Source organism: Lepisma saccharinum, chromosome 1 (assembly GCF_977018435.1).
Source record: "Lepisma saccharinum chromosome 1, izLepSacc3.1, whole genome shotgun sequence".
NCBI lineage: Eukaryota > Metazoa > Arthropoda > Insecta > Zygentoma > Lepismatidae > Lepisma > Lepisma saccharinum.
In genome coordinates this window covers 195,892,735-195,907,621 of record NC_139229.1, presented here as the reverse complement: position 1 = coordinate 195,907,621, position 14,887 = coordinate 195,892,735, and the positions used below count along the sequence as shown (strand labels likewise).

The 14,887-nt window shown below is 40.1% G+C and overlaps 1 protein-coding gene across 3 annotated transcripts in view; it reads right to left on the bottom strand.

Annotated features, from left to right (window-relative positions):
- Positions 1–14,887, bottom strand: part of aop (ETS variant transcription factor anterior open) — a 150,101-nt gene that overhangs the window by 105,230 nt on the left and 29,984 nt on the right. Inside the window, exon 1 of one of the 3 annotated variants that reach the window (XM_083110503.1) lies at positions 11,240–11,504. The exons of the other annotated variants lie outside the window; for them this stretch is intronic. The gene's annotated coding sequence lies outside the window, so the exon portion shown is untranslated. Of the gene's footprint in view, positions 1–11,239; positions 11,505–14,887 lie in introns of those variants that run through there. 3 annotated transcript variants of the gene reach the window in all.

Below are 14,887 nucleotides of genomic sequence, written 5' to 3'. Positions count from 1 at the left end.
TACTTATTCCTCTACTTATTCAAATATCGGATAAGGCCAGTCTGGTTTATTGGAAGATATGGGGAGGTCTAAAGTAAGTGATCGCTCTCTTTCGTTAGTTAGCAATTTCATATTTAACATTGATTAGGTTAATCAAATCACTGGAGACTAATGGTGATTATAGAGATAAAAATAAAGAAACAAAGAAACGCGAGTCTCCCCATTATTGTAGTAGCTAATGCTGCAGTCTTGCATTCTAGTGTCCCGAGTTCAATTATAATAATAATAATAATAATAATAATAATAATAATAATAATAAATAACCCGTGGCTCGACAGCCCTTGAAAGGCCTTGGCCTGTCTCCCGACTGCCAGTCTTCCTCCCACAATCCTACCTAGAGGTGTGGAGATCTACAACCAGTAATAGAGTGACGTGTGGTTAGCACGTCGAACGCACAGCCGTTATAGGAGATATCCGTGACTGAGTTACGCTACTCACTCGTAGCTCCCCAATTTCCTCACGATGGTGGGTCCTATACACAGGCTGAAAACTCAGACACTGAACCCAGGCGGACTCGAACCCATGCCGTTCCGCGCACGGCGCCTTAGACCGCACGGCCACGGAGGAGGACCCTGAGTTCAATTTCCGGTGAAAAAAATCCAATGATTCGGATCCTACAGTCCCGATTAGCCTATCTGAGCAGAGTTGACACAACTTTACAATCAATTCCCCATGTTGTAGATGTGTCTGTTTCAGGAATATCTATAATTGTTTAGTGGCATGACGATGGCACCACTAGTACGGCTACAACGAACACGAAAGCTAAACAGATCTAATTTTTCACCATTTGTAACAGCGTACTTGAAGTACTTGGAAAAGACATATTGCTTCTGTAATAGCCGTTACTGGCGCAAACCCATAGCCCATCACTTTCGTATATTCAAGCAAAAGAAACATATAAACTTTTTTTATTTTTTTATATTTTTTTACACCCTACAAATATAGATCTCCGTCAACTAATATAGAGGAAATCGATAACTACACAGCTTATAAACTGTGCACTTCTTCCTGTAGTTGAAATCTGAAGCGATGGGAAGATGCAACTGTTTCTTGATATTGAGTAACTGATTCACAGGCTGCTGTCTGGCTGCCATAGATACTTCGCTTGAAATTTGGCGACACACTATCCGTACGATAATGAATAAGGTCAGGGTGATGTGCGGAAGTGTCGACGAGAGATAACTAAGGTTAAGCAGGATATCAGAAACTCAATAGGAAACTTGCTGCACAGAAATTTCCCTCGGGTGAATATATTTCAGAAGGTTCTTGATCCAAAGAGAAAAATGGGAATTTCCCGCACTATTCATCAAAGTGCAAGTGAGAAAAGACAACTGCAGCAGTTTGATTTGACTTTGTAAACAGTAATTGTTGATGTACAAACTCAGGAGGGATATCTCCCAACACTTTACTGTAGTCACTGATGAATCAATCAGACAATGGGCATTAGCTTATGTGTATTGTAGCATGTGCACTGGCTCTTTAAATATACAAAGAATGTCTTTGTTCACTTCAGAATCCTCCTGTATACACACATTGCCATTTACATGGACACAACGGGTAAGATGGTGAATTGTTGATCTTTTGAATTACGAGTTCACTTCTTCCCCACCGATGGAGCTACCACAAATTTGAAGTTGTGGTCCCCGTAAGTGCAATTCAGCTATGAGGATTCACAACAGTGGCATATTCTCCATCTTATCGCGTTTACCGCCAGTAAACCAATTTATTTCATATATTTTTATACCTTTATGTGTAATTGCTCCTTATATATTATGCAAACTTTTAAAACAAGCTTCTAAGCTAGAATTTAAGTAAATTATTTAAAGAATGGTTTATGTACGCCACTGGTCGTTCTCCATCGCATCCTTCTGACGAGCGGGTTTCTTTCGCGATTGTACAGTGGGATCCATAAGTATTACCAAGCAAATTGTCCATCACCACGTTTACTCCCCTTGTTTTATGCAATGAGAGCTTCAAGATCTGACACAAGACACCAAACAATCTGCTTACAACCTCTGAAGCAGTATACGTAAAAATACAGTCCTTAAAAATACGTAGGATGAAGATAAAAACCAACGAAAATAGTCATGGACAATTTGCTGAGCAATACTTATCGATCTCACTGTACGAGGGGAGGGCGAGGGAGCCGAAGAAAAAGTGTGGGGGTGGCTATTTAAGAACACCTGGCCTATGTGGTCAGTTCCATCGCTGGAAACAGCGTTGGCGGGAGAACACTGCTTGTTCATTATTGCTTTCCCTTTGCATTGGCAGCGTTGCTACATGGAGGGAAATTTTCCATGGTGAAGGGAATCCCGATCCAGTTTTAGGTTAAAAGGGAAATTTTGTGAAAAATATGGAAATTGAAAATTTAAAGTTGCCGGACTTACGTTTTTGTTTTATTTGCATGCCCCCATTGGTGTTTTATTTCTATTATATTTAATTAACCTAGATATATACAATAAAAAAAGTTGTCATAAGCCAGGTCAATTTTCAGAATACGCCACTGATCAACAACTGTACATGGGAAGTGTTATGGGAGTTGACGATTAGCGAACCAAGAGATGAATTACTCAATCCTTTTCAGTCTTTGCTTTCCTGTCATAAATTAAGAGAAATAAACGGCTTTGTTTCCTCCAATATTCGTCCTTGTGAAGTGCCATCAGGTCTCGAAAATCCATGCTGACTCAAGAGATCTTAGAGGTAAGCTTCACATTCTACCGGTATTTAATATTGTCCGTGAAGATCATAAGGAAAATATACACAAATCCCTTAATTACTTCAGGCTTTCCCTACCAACACTAGGTGTTATGAATTAAGAAGCCTCACCCTGCCCATATGGCTTCCTATACAAGTGGTCGTTGTGGTCGAATTCCACAAGGTATCCCACTTTTCCTCGTTGCTAAAAGAGCGGCATAATTAAGACAGAGAGGAGGTGGAAGTAGGTGAAAACGCAGAGGATAATTATTCACGAAGGAACAGGATAAGAAAAAGTCACGTAAGAGCACCAATGGAAAGCTGGAAGAGAAACGATGAATACTTACGTAAGATGCAGGGAAGGGAAGGTGCCGAGTGAAAGACAAGGAAATGTAGTTTCCATCGTTACACGGTATGGCACATCCTGCTTAGGATATTTCCAACTCATGTTCATAGGCAAAATTTGTTTGACACCCAATACACTACTTGGAATGACTTCATTCTCGGGTCGAAATTCAACCCGCTGAAAACGAGATCGAGACGTAACCGAGACTTCCTGTCCGAGAATCTCGCTTGAGACTTCATTAACTTATGATGTGGTATAAGTCTGTGTGAAAATTTCGTATAAATTCTAATTGTCTTAATATGCGACTTATTGGGCCGCATATTACTGTCTGATTACTATTTATAGATAATTAAAAATATTTTTTTAAAACATTTTTGTAGCTATTTCGAGATTCTATTTGAAGGAACTTTGAGTCAAGACAGGTCGCTTCGGTGCAAGGACGTATTTAGGGGTTCTAGAGGGTCCGGACCCTTCCCCGAAAGACTTACCAAGTCGAAAATTTGATAAGAAAATTATTTCTTTCTTTGTTATGACAGCCGGTTTTATACAAATGTTAGTTACCTTAACTACATATAAGCCAGATGAAGAATACATACCTTTCTTCATCTTTTCATGCAACCTATGCATTTAAATATAATTTTTATTATTTTAATCTTATTAATCTATGATTTAAACGTTAATATTGTCACATTATTGTTATTATTATTATTATTACACGTGCATTAAATTGGACGTATTGGTCGGACTCCCCCCCCCCCAAATTAAATTATAGATACGTGCTTACCTTGGTGGCCGAGATAGTTAAGTAGTTGGCGAACATTCTCGCTTTCAAAGGTTCTATGGTTCGAGTCCTGCCTGTTGGACACTAAACGAGCTCGTCCACAAATTCAGTTGGTACCTACGGTAATGGATGGGACAATGAGAACAAACAAACAGCCACTTTCCTTATTCAAGATTCGAGAACACGGCTTCTCATTGGCGTATTTTAAATGTCCTCGAATTCCACAATAATATGGTTATCATCACTTAAAAGTATTTAATTTCTTAAGCACTACCATACAAAATTAATGTTCTTGGGTGTAACTGCAATTCAATCGTGGAGTTGGCAAGTTGTGGGCATTCAGACCTGCAGACCTGTTAATATGTGTGGGTGCGAGCGCGTGTGCATTCCCCACTCCCGAAAGAAAATAGAAAACACGCCGCTGCTATGGTCTTACAAAAAGGAAGCACCTGCGCAACTGAAAAACAACTTACAAATAACAATATCACCCATGAACTTCATGCACTCCATTATTCTTAATGCACGCTCACCGACTTCCTGTATGCCCAAAGGCATCAACAAGAAATGACGTCTTTTCAACTCGTATTCGCGAACCAATTGCACACTACACGGAAGTCTGATTGAGATATGACCTTACTTTACCATAACAACTGGTGATACTTAGACCATCATCATCATCATCGTGCTCGATTCCTGTTCTGTGGGAAAAAAATAATTTTAGGAAGCGAGAGTAGCTATATAACAACTAGCGATATTGGAAATTTGATATCGCCATACATCGTCAAGAAAATATCGTCACAGACGATACGATGTTTTTTCCGTATCGTGATATCGGTGATATATTGTCTCCACGATATACACATAATACGATACACGATAATATCGTGACGATATATCGCCGACAAGATATATATAGCCAAATATCGTGATGATATATCATCTAGTTGATATCGCCTTGAAGATATTTTTTTCAAAATTGCGATAAATCGTCTGGACGGTATATCCTAGCACTAATAACAACAGCTTAACGAGGGGGAATCGGAAAACAAAGGTGGAGGAGAGGTGGACAATTTGCAACATCAATGACAACCACTATTTCACAACTCCATGCGAACAGGAAGCCCTCACTCTCGCCTGTTTCGTCGGCGGAGTGGGTTTTGAAACACCTTCAGAGCAATCGCATGCACCTGGCCAGTCCACGTTTTTTTCTTTCCTGCTCCTGTGGTGGAAGCGGCAACACAATGCTCCCCTCCCCTCCGCTGAAAAATTCCTCCGCCTAGGCAGCCGGTAGTGTTTTTTGAGGAACCGGTTTTTCACGCAGAGAAAGAGAGAGAGAGAGAGATAGCCTCGGGGGAAAATTTTGAACAGGACTTGTCACCCTGGCCTCCGCGGGATGTGCCGGAGCGAAAAACCTGGCTGTGCCAATTCTCCGGTCGGTGTTCCGGTGCCGAGCCGTTAACTGTCCCACAGGTCGGCTCGCAGTCACTTCCGCAAAGGAATTGGATGGGATAGAATGCAGCTGAGAAGTCGTAACCGCGTCCTGTTATGAGAGAGAAGGCGAGTATCGTAGAAGGTGACCTGGAGTCTCAGCATCCACTGGCGTATCCAGGCATGGGCTCACCGGGTCCCAGTCAGGCTTGCTGGTGGGGTGCTAAATCGTTGAAGACTGGTTGGGGGTGAAAGATCCTAATTTTCATACACAGTTATTACATATGATTTATTATGATATACATATTTATTATGTCCAGTGGCGTGCCTAGGATTTTCGAAAAAAAGGGGGGTTTACGCAGGCACGTAGCCACAGGAAGGGCTAAGGGGGCTGAAGCGCCCCCGAAATCCTGCAAATATCTAATTTAAATCGTGTATAGTGGTAATTAAATTTAATTCCTTCGCAGGATTAAACATTAGATCGAAAAAAGTTTAGTGTATAATAGAGGAACCAGGTTACATTTTAATCCAAAGAATAAATGGATCCACAGCTCTCAAAATGTGTAATTTTCTATGTGAGATGTCACACAATATAAACTCCTATGAGTAAAATTTACCACTTTTAAAGCCTTTTTTGATTGATTGATTGATTGATTGATTGAGCTGGTGTTTTAAGTCCACTTTATGCACACTAAGGCTAATTGGGACTGGACCTACAGTTTAAAGTGAGATCCGAACCACTATGTGCCTTCACCGGGTATCGAACCCGGGACCCCTTGATTACAAGGCGACGACTAAAGCTTTTTTTAACGGAATGTATAAAAGTTAATAACAAAATACAATAACTATGAATTTCAGTACACTAACTGTACAAAATGTAAGAAAAATAATGGAAAATAGTTGTGTTGGATATTCACTCATACGGTGGATCGAGTAGCAACGTCTCTCCATTTGTAAAATAATAATAATAATAATAAATTTGGATTAAAATTGGTTTATTATTAATGAGTTATAATAGTTATTATTGTAAATAACAATTATAACCATGATAATAATTATTATTGGCATTATTATTTCTACTAATCAAGTGTTATCAGTGGTCTGCCCCCCTTCTACAAATATTCCTGTGACGCCTGTGCTGATAATGAATGGGTGAGCCCCTCTCGAAATAAAATCCTGGCTACGGGCCTGGGGTTACGTGCACTTGTTTAGTACTGTTCTGTTTTTTTTTTAATACTGGGCCAAAGGGGGGTATTACCAAACCAAGCCCCACTTTGGGCACGCCAGTGATTTTGTCACCATATAAAATTAAATTACTAAATACTTAAATACATAAAAGAATGCATTTGTTACTTTCATATACATCAAATATGTATAAAGTAGCGAACTAATTCCTTTATCAGATGGGTAAAATGTTACTAACTTATAAAATAGTTGAAATGTTTCTTATGGTTTTTATTGTGTATAAAATATGGTTTAATTTTAGCTTTTGCATTTTTGTTTTATTGTGCATACATTTTTGTTAGTCTCTTGAAAGACAGAGAGAGGAGAGAGAGGGAGAGAGAAATCATGCAACACTTACAAACACCTATACAGTCAGACATCCTTCGTTCTTTGTTCGTGTTTTCGATGTTATCATTGGCAAAGCATATATAAAAGTCAAAACAAATTGATTGTCTTCGTTGTGTAACAAGAACTCCCCTGAAAATATTTGGTGGGGAAAATCCCCCTGTCCCCTTCTCACCTCAGGATTTCGCTGGGTCATTGTATGGCTGTTACAGATTTGAGTAGGCCACATCTTCAAATAAAAATGTGCTTTATTTTAATATTCCAGTTATTACGTGCAGGGTTTTGTTCAGAATTTTCCATCTAGCGTTGGGCCTTTTGGAAACATTTTAGATGCTTTAGGTGTATTCGGAGGTGCTGGGGGTGTGTGGATAAATCACTGATTTGTTAAAAAAAAAAAATGTACGAATTCAAATGTTGCTTTGAAAATGTGTTAAATTTTAGGTTCGATTATAACACAAATAATTAAAAATTGCAGACTAATTAACAGAAAAACGTGATAAGAGGAAATATGGAAAAATACAAAAACAGAACTCACCTGAAAATAATTTAAACATTTTACTCAAAAGTATTGGCAAGTATTTAAACATTTTACTCAAAATTTCTTCACTAATCGGAAAGTTAATCTAGCGACAATTTGTAAACCCGTGTTGCGCAGTTGCATACATTCAAGATAAAATCGCGTTTGTTCGAGGTTCCTCACCGTGCTTGTGAAAAGAGTAGAGATGAGATCGCAAACCAGACAAGCATCCTCACACACAAGACGAGAGGAGATTGCTAAGTCATCTAATTGAAATCAATAAATGCACAAATTACTGAAAGATGATTTGCATTTGTAGATCTTAGGACCTTCAGCGTTACGATAGTGAGGTGACCCCTCATCCGTTTTGAGCCAACGCAACGGTGTTAATAACAGTTTATGGCAATTTAATATGAGTTAACTTTGCTATAAATGCTAAAAAAGACTTACTGCACCAAGAAAACACTCTACAGTGGAACAACAGGCAAAAGAGCCTGCGCAGAGCCGCGACTCCTCCTACGCATCGTCCTCCCGCGTGGAGGGAAGCGGCAGAGTGGAGCAGGCTTCCTTATGGCCGGAGTTGAACCGATGGAGGGGAAGGTGCGCGGAGACTTTTGGCCGAAGGTTCTTTTCCTTGTTGTCGCTCTTTAATATCATTGCCGTTTTGTGTAAATTTTCAGGACCTCCAACTTACATAATACATACATATACATATGTCCTCCTCCGTGACCGTGCGGTCTAAGGCGCTGTGCTTTGGACTCCGACTGCGGGACGGCATGGATTCGAGTCCGCCTGGATTCTCGGCCTGTGTATAGGACCGGTGGCAACCCACCATCGTGAGGAAATTGGGAGCTCGAGTAAGTCTGGAAAAATCTCCAATAACGGCTGAGGGTTCGACATGCTGACCCTACGTCACCCCATTAATGGTTGAAGATCTCCACACCTCTATAGGATTGTGGGAAGGAGACTGTCAGTCGGGAGATAGGCCAAGGCCCTTCGAGGGCTGTCGCGCCATGGGCTATTTATTATTATATGTATATATACACACACCCACATAAACAAACACACGTATTTATATACGCCTGTGTGTGTGTTTCCTCATGATCAAGCACATAGTGGTTTCTATTCCATTTGAAACTGTAGGTCCAGTCCCGATTGGCCTATCTGTGCACAAAGTGAATTCAAGCAAGAGGGTAGGTATATGCAAATATACTTCACTTGCACAGAGCAAGTAAATAAACAAGCAACATTTATTTGTTACACTGAACAATGGACAATGCAAGAGACATACAAATAAAAAAAAATCCAAATAGCAATAGAAAAAAACGTTCTTGCTCATCAAAAGGAAAAGAGCACCCTCAATTTCCACCCTTACTGTTAGACAACCCAAATGACAGTTGAGATAAGCAGGGTTGCATTCATACGGGGAGGGGAGTGCCAAGCCTGATTTTTTGTTCACATTTTTACTCATAGGTAAAAAAAATCAAAAACACTATTCTACTGTGCTCTTTTGTAAATGTATTTGTATTAGTGTGCTATTTTGTAAATTTATTTGTATTGACTGTTGCACATTGTATTTTGGACACGGAAGCTTGAAATAAACAAATAAATCAGTTGTAAAATCCATCGCATTATACAGCAATAAATTTTTGTCTTCTTATTTAAAACACAGAAATTAGTGGGGATTCTACCTCCCGCTGACGAACAAAAAGTCAGGAAATTAAACATACGAGTAGGATATATATTTACCAAATCATTTACATACGATGTTAGGTGTACATTGTAGTCACCGGCAATAAAAGTATTCCACTTATATCCTGAAATACTCGCTTCCCTGTAAGGCGATATCTACGACAATAAGTGCATTATAATAGAAACTTTTCAATGATAACTTCTACCACAACCTAGAGTTAGGCAACACACATAACGCCTGCACAGAACAGAGTATTTCAGGATCAAGTTGCCCCATTTTTATTGCTGGTGACTGTACAAATAATAAATGTACCCACACAAAAATCTCACGTAGCCTTCTCTCCCATTTTTAGCTAGCGTGACGTCACTAACGAGAATGAATAATTTTGTCTCCGCAGCCGGCCATCACGAATACTAGGATTGTAATTTTAACGGAGGGTGATGGCGCTTTTGTGCAAGTTATGTCTAAACCATGGCTCGCATATCTAACGCTGCTAATGTGGCATAATGTATGACTCCCGAAATTATGTTGGATGGCTTTCTTTTTTATTGTATCCTTACTTATGTAGAAAGTAAATAGAAACATTTCCACACTTTTATTGGTTAATATATTGATAAGATATCTGCTTAGCCAAACAAATATAACTAAAACTATGTCTTCTTACCTATTTTGGCAATATTATTTACGTCATTTTTATGGTTAGTATTCAATATAACAAATTTCCTCAATATTGTCACTACGTATTTTCGCGATTCATTGGTTAAACCAATAATCAGTTTGAATGGAAATATTATACGAGACACACACACATACCCATGTGCGTGCGTGTGTGTGTTTGTAAACATATGTTAACAACAATATTCATGTGTTTATATATTAGTTGCGTTGCCTTCCTTTTCTACCTCTCGGGATAATCGCAACGATGGATATGAATGAGAAAGTGATACTGATGGGACAAATACAGTCACGTTCCTAATATGTCTAGGATTCCAACCTACGTTATAATATACCTAACCGTTGCGCCACGGAGATCATTAATATGTAACATATATTGCAGATCCAATATGCTTATCGTATGTGGGTGAACCACACAATAAACAAGTTTGTCCGTCCCTGCTTTATTCCGCCTTTTCTCATTTTTCATGTCGCGGTTTATCAAACAGTATCTCCATAGCTTGAACGGTTCCTGAGATATGGTGTTTATTGACTCGCTTTAAAACATACACGGACCTATCATGGAAATTGATGTTCCACTGTGGTACTGTCCACCAAATTGTGTGTTTCCTTCAGCTTCACAGTCTGCCAAAATCGTAAACGCAAACAAACACAAACCGTTGCACTTGTCTAAATCTTTTCAAATAGCCGAGTGAAACTGTCCCTTCGCACCTCTGGGCGTTAGGTAGCACCGCTTCACCTGTTGTTTTGCCCTTACTCTTTCCGGCACCTGCTCACACACACACACACACACACACACTCAAAGTGTTAAACTTCTTCTGGGGAACAGGTACATCAAACACAGCGCCATATATCGTCGGTCTATTCTAGCGTCGTGCGGTCGTTTTAAACATGCAAGCGTAGATTTGCAAATTATTTTTGACAATACTTTTTGTAGGAATGATCACCATTTAGAATCGATAAGGAAACTGGTCCAGACAAACCGAGATTTGCTTTCAGTTGCAAAGGGAAAATTCCCTGAAAATTTCTCTTTGAAAAATTGGCACAAAATGAGATAGTTTACAAGAAAGCGACGGGATATTTAATGCCCAGTCAAGACCGAAAGCACGTTGAGTGTTCGACTCACGACCTCGCCACTAAATGATTCGGGTTCGTCTCCTGGTTTGGGTATGCTGAAGTGTCCGTTCATCATTTTCACCGTCACCCATCATCACTGTGTTTAAGCAAGAACAAGAATCGGAGAAAATACAAAACAACGTGACTAGTCTCGTTACTTCATGCTTTGGCGGAGTGGTTAGCACAGGGGTCCCGGGTTCGAATCCCCGGATGGGCATCGGTGTTCTTTGTGAGCTTCCCTACGTCAGTTTCCTATCATCCCTCATCCTTCGTCGCTGTTAGCAAAAGGCGACAGAAAAGATACGCTAAATAACAAAAATGTAATCATGCTTTGGTAAAAACCCGAACAAAGTTTCCATTAAAGAGAAAACGTAAACTTACCTTATCTGACGCCCTCTAATGGTAGTATCCGTACAACAAGAACGCGTAAGAAAAATCCACATACACTAATTTGACACAAATCCACACCGTTTGTTTTTCCGAACACCGCACAGCCTGATAACTGTCATACAGCACAGCACTCTCAAGTTACTGTTTCCAGCACATCAACACTACAGTAAATCACGTGTGGGGACTATACGATCTGGCAACTCTGCAGCGACCTGTGGATCGTTCCGAGCCTTCCCTCGGGCGCGGAACACAGCGACTGTGGGCGCACTTGCTTCCTGATCACAGCACCCGCCAATCAGAGCCGACCGCTATTTCCTGGTTCCCCCTTCCCCTTCGCGCTCTCAGTCCAAGTCCATGGGACCCGGACGCCCACTACGAGTTGTGAAATGACGTAGGAAGAGGAAGGCTCGCTCCACTCGACTCCCCGCTTTGCACCTATTTCTAAAATTGAAAAGGTGGAAAAAAACAGCATCGTCGCACAAAAATATACCGGCCGCGCATGCGTAAAAGTGATAAGCAAGTGCATCGCAGACGGCCACGTGCATCCGACACATCTGATATCTCTTCCGGCACCCCGATCGGTGCTTCACCCTTCCGAAAAGCATGGCGTGCCTTGGCCGAGACGAATATAAACGACTCTTCTCTTACTAAATCTGCCACAAACGCTTGGAGCCGTTCCAGCTTCCTACATGTTCATTTTTCCAAACTCAACGTGGTACTCGTACAGGGATTCGTGATTTTTCTAATTGTTTTATTTATTCCTCGGCCTGAAGTTTCCCAGGCTGGTGAACTATACTTGAAATTTCTATCTGAAACAAAATGGAAAAAGAGCGCACGCTACATAATAAAAGTAAAATCTATCCGAAACAAACTTCTTTGCTTTTCAAGTTATTCCGACATAACCTAACTAATTATTTGTAGACAGGTCATATATTTTGTATCTATCGAGCAGCCGCGCTGTTTGCACTCACGCCTTCGGTACGAGCGGTCCCGGGTTCGATCTCTGGCGGAAGCATCCAAAATTTCGGTGTTGACCGAGAATCGTGAAGACAATAATATTGGTGACAGGGACTCGTCCCACTCACACCCCAGCCCATATGCGTTACTGCTGGCTCCCTTAGCGTAGAGGTTAGCACATCGCGCTACGACGCCAAGGGTTCCGGGTTGGAATCCCAGTCTGGGCATGGATGTTTGTGAGTGTATATTCATCACATTTCATCATATCATCACTGATCCACATCTTCGCAAATTAGCCAAAAGTGACACAAAAGCATTCGGCTTTCCCACACACTTGTACTCGCTTTATCCTTTCATCTTCTTAGAAAGTTTGTAAATAATTAATATACATGTATATGTGACACATCTTTGAGAAACATGACGCATTTAATATTTGCGTACTTCTATTCTTCAATTTCCTATCACGAGTGAATCACTCGCAGACGAGATCCTATGGATGGTATCGAGATCAGATGATATTTGTGAATGTTTGTCTCATACTAGTTTTCAGTCTCAAAGGACAAGTCTCGTTCTCGCATCAAAATGTATAATTTGTGTACAAACAAGAACCCCGAAATCATTTAATTTTGTCCGGAACATAAACCGCCGCGCAACACAGGCTCACAATTGGCACTAGTGGATTGATTTTTCAATTACTATAAACAAAACATATGACTAACAGGAGCGGATGTTATAGGCTAGCTACGCTATTTGCGAAGCCTTTAGTCTAGAGAATAAAATACAGGAGAAAAATCGATCGGAAATTGTAAATAATATTATTCATATCAGTGAGATGATGATGCTGATTCTGGAGTTGGCAACCTGATTTCTTATGAGATGGCAACCTGATTTCTTATGAGTTAGTAAATTTATTTCTATTCATAGCCTCGGACCACGTGGAATAGTGAGATAGCCCAGATCTTGGACTCAATATACGCCACTGATGACTCCACAAAAAATTAAGGTAGAAGTAGCAAACCAAACTGAATTTCGTTTAGATTTCCAAATAACAGTAAAATCTCGAACAAGACCGAGAGTCTCGGATACTAAGTCCGATCTCAATTTTACAGAAGCCCGTCTCATTCTCAATCTCGTATCGACAAATCTCTATTCTCATTGCGGTACCATTGCTTCCCAGTGCCTCCCAAAGCGACGTCGTTAAATATACCTATAACCCTTGCAAAACAGGAACGAGAAACCTACTCTTTGATAAGAATGCTACAAAATCTTGATTCCCCGCAACTAAAATAAAATCTAAGGGGCACATACGTCTACCGTCTCCACTTTCCTTCCAGCTACTTCTTCTACAAGAATGCTTTACAAACCGAAATGAAGAAGAATTGTAGGTTACGTTAGGTCTCTCCGATAAATAAAAAAGTTACGTAAGATATTTGTAGATGTTCGTAAACACCGGGTGATGACTTGAAAGAATTAGCATAATCAGGAAGTTGACTCACAATCAGCTGACGAAGTAATCGCAGTGTCCGTGTAAAGGCGGTAGATAAAGTAGCCATCTGCGCCCTAGATGTGACTCAATTTTACAATACAAAAAATGTAGCAAGAAATGTGTAGTGGTAATCTCTGCGACGGAGCGGTTATCGTAACTCAGGGGTCCTAGGATCGAATCCTAGACAATGCCTGGATGTATTATTCTGTTTGTCCCATTGTTTATTTTCATCAGTTCTGCATTCATCCTTGTTATGAGGTCCTGTAGAAAAGCCATGTAAAATAACCAAGTAAGTGACATCCTTTCAACTCTGCAACAATTCAAAGCTTGACTCCATGCACAATAGGGTAATTGGGAGGGAGTGACGAGAATTTCACCCTGATTTCAAGGCAACACCGTTAACCACTTAGTTATCAAGGACAAGGAGGCCCGACGAAATTCCAAGACTGCCTGCAACAAAAACACAACATCGCCTTTGAGTGCACGGTTCTGGGTTCAATATCGACAAATACTTAAATTTTCAGTGTTATTATCTGACATTTTCGTCACAAATAAGATGTTATTTGAATGTGAAAAAAGGAAGACGTTCTATCCATATGAAAGTCCAGAAAAGGATACGAGAATTCCGCCAACAGTTCTGTCCTTCAACTATCATCGGAAGAAATCAAGAAAATGTAGCACCAAATTTTTACGAGCAAAATCTTTTCAACTCAAAATGAAACGATGTTTGATTATGATGTACAAAGGACTTTGTGTACACATGGTACGGGCACAAGGAAAATCCGGTTCTCAAAGTTCTATTCTCCCACGTTACGTGTAAACGCTGGGCTTCCCCACCTCCACAAAAGGTAGAAAGGACATTCCTCCTTTTAAACACGATTATCTCGCAAAGATATGAAATGGTCCGTTCCTGAATACTTCATAGTAAAAACGCGATATTGGTCTAAAAAGTTGAACTGATGTTGAGAAACGTATGCATATACGTATATTGGCAATGACACCCACTCGAGAGCATGTCATTTTAGAAGTAAAAGTATGTTACACTTCATTCAATATAAACAGCCCACGAGCTTGATATTTGGTCGCTATGTAGTTTCTAGCATGGTAAAGCATCATTTCTAGGGAAAGGATTTTAAGGTGCATGGTTGGAAAAGGAATAAAAAGGTTCTGAAAATGTTTTAAAAAAGATACTCATT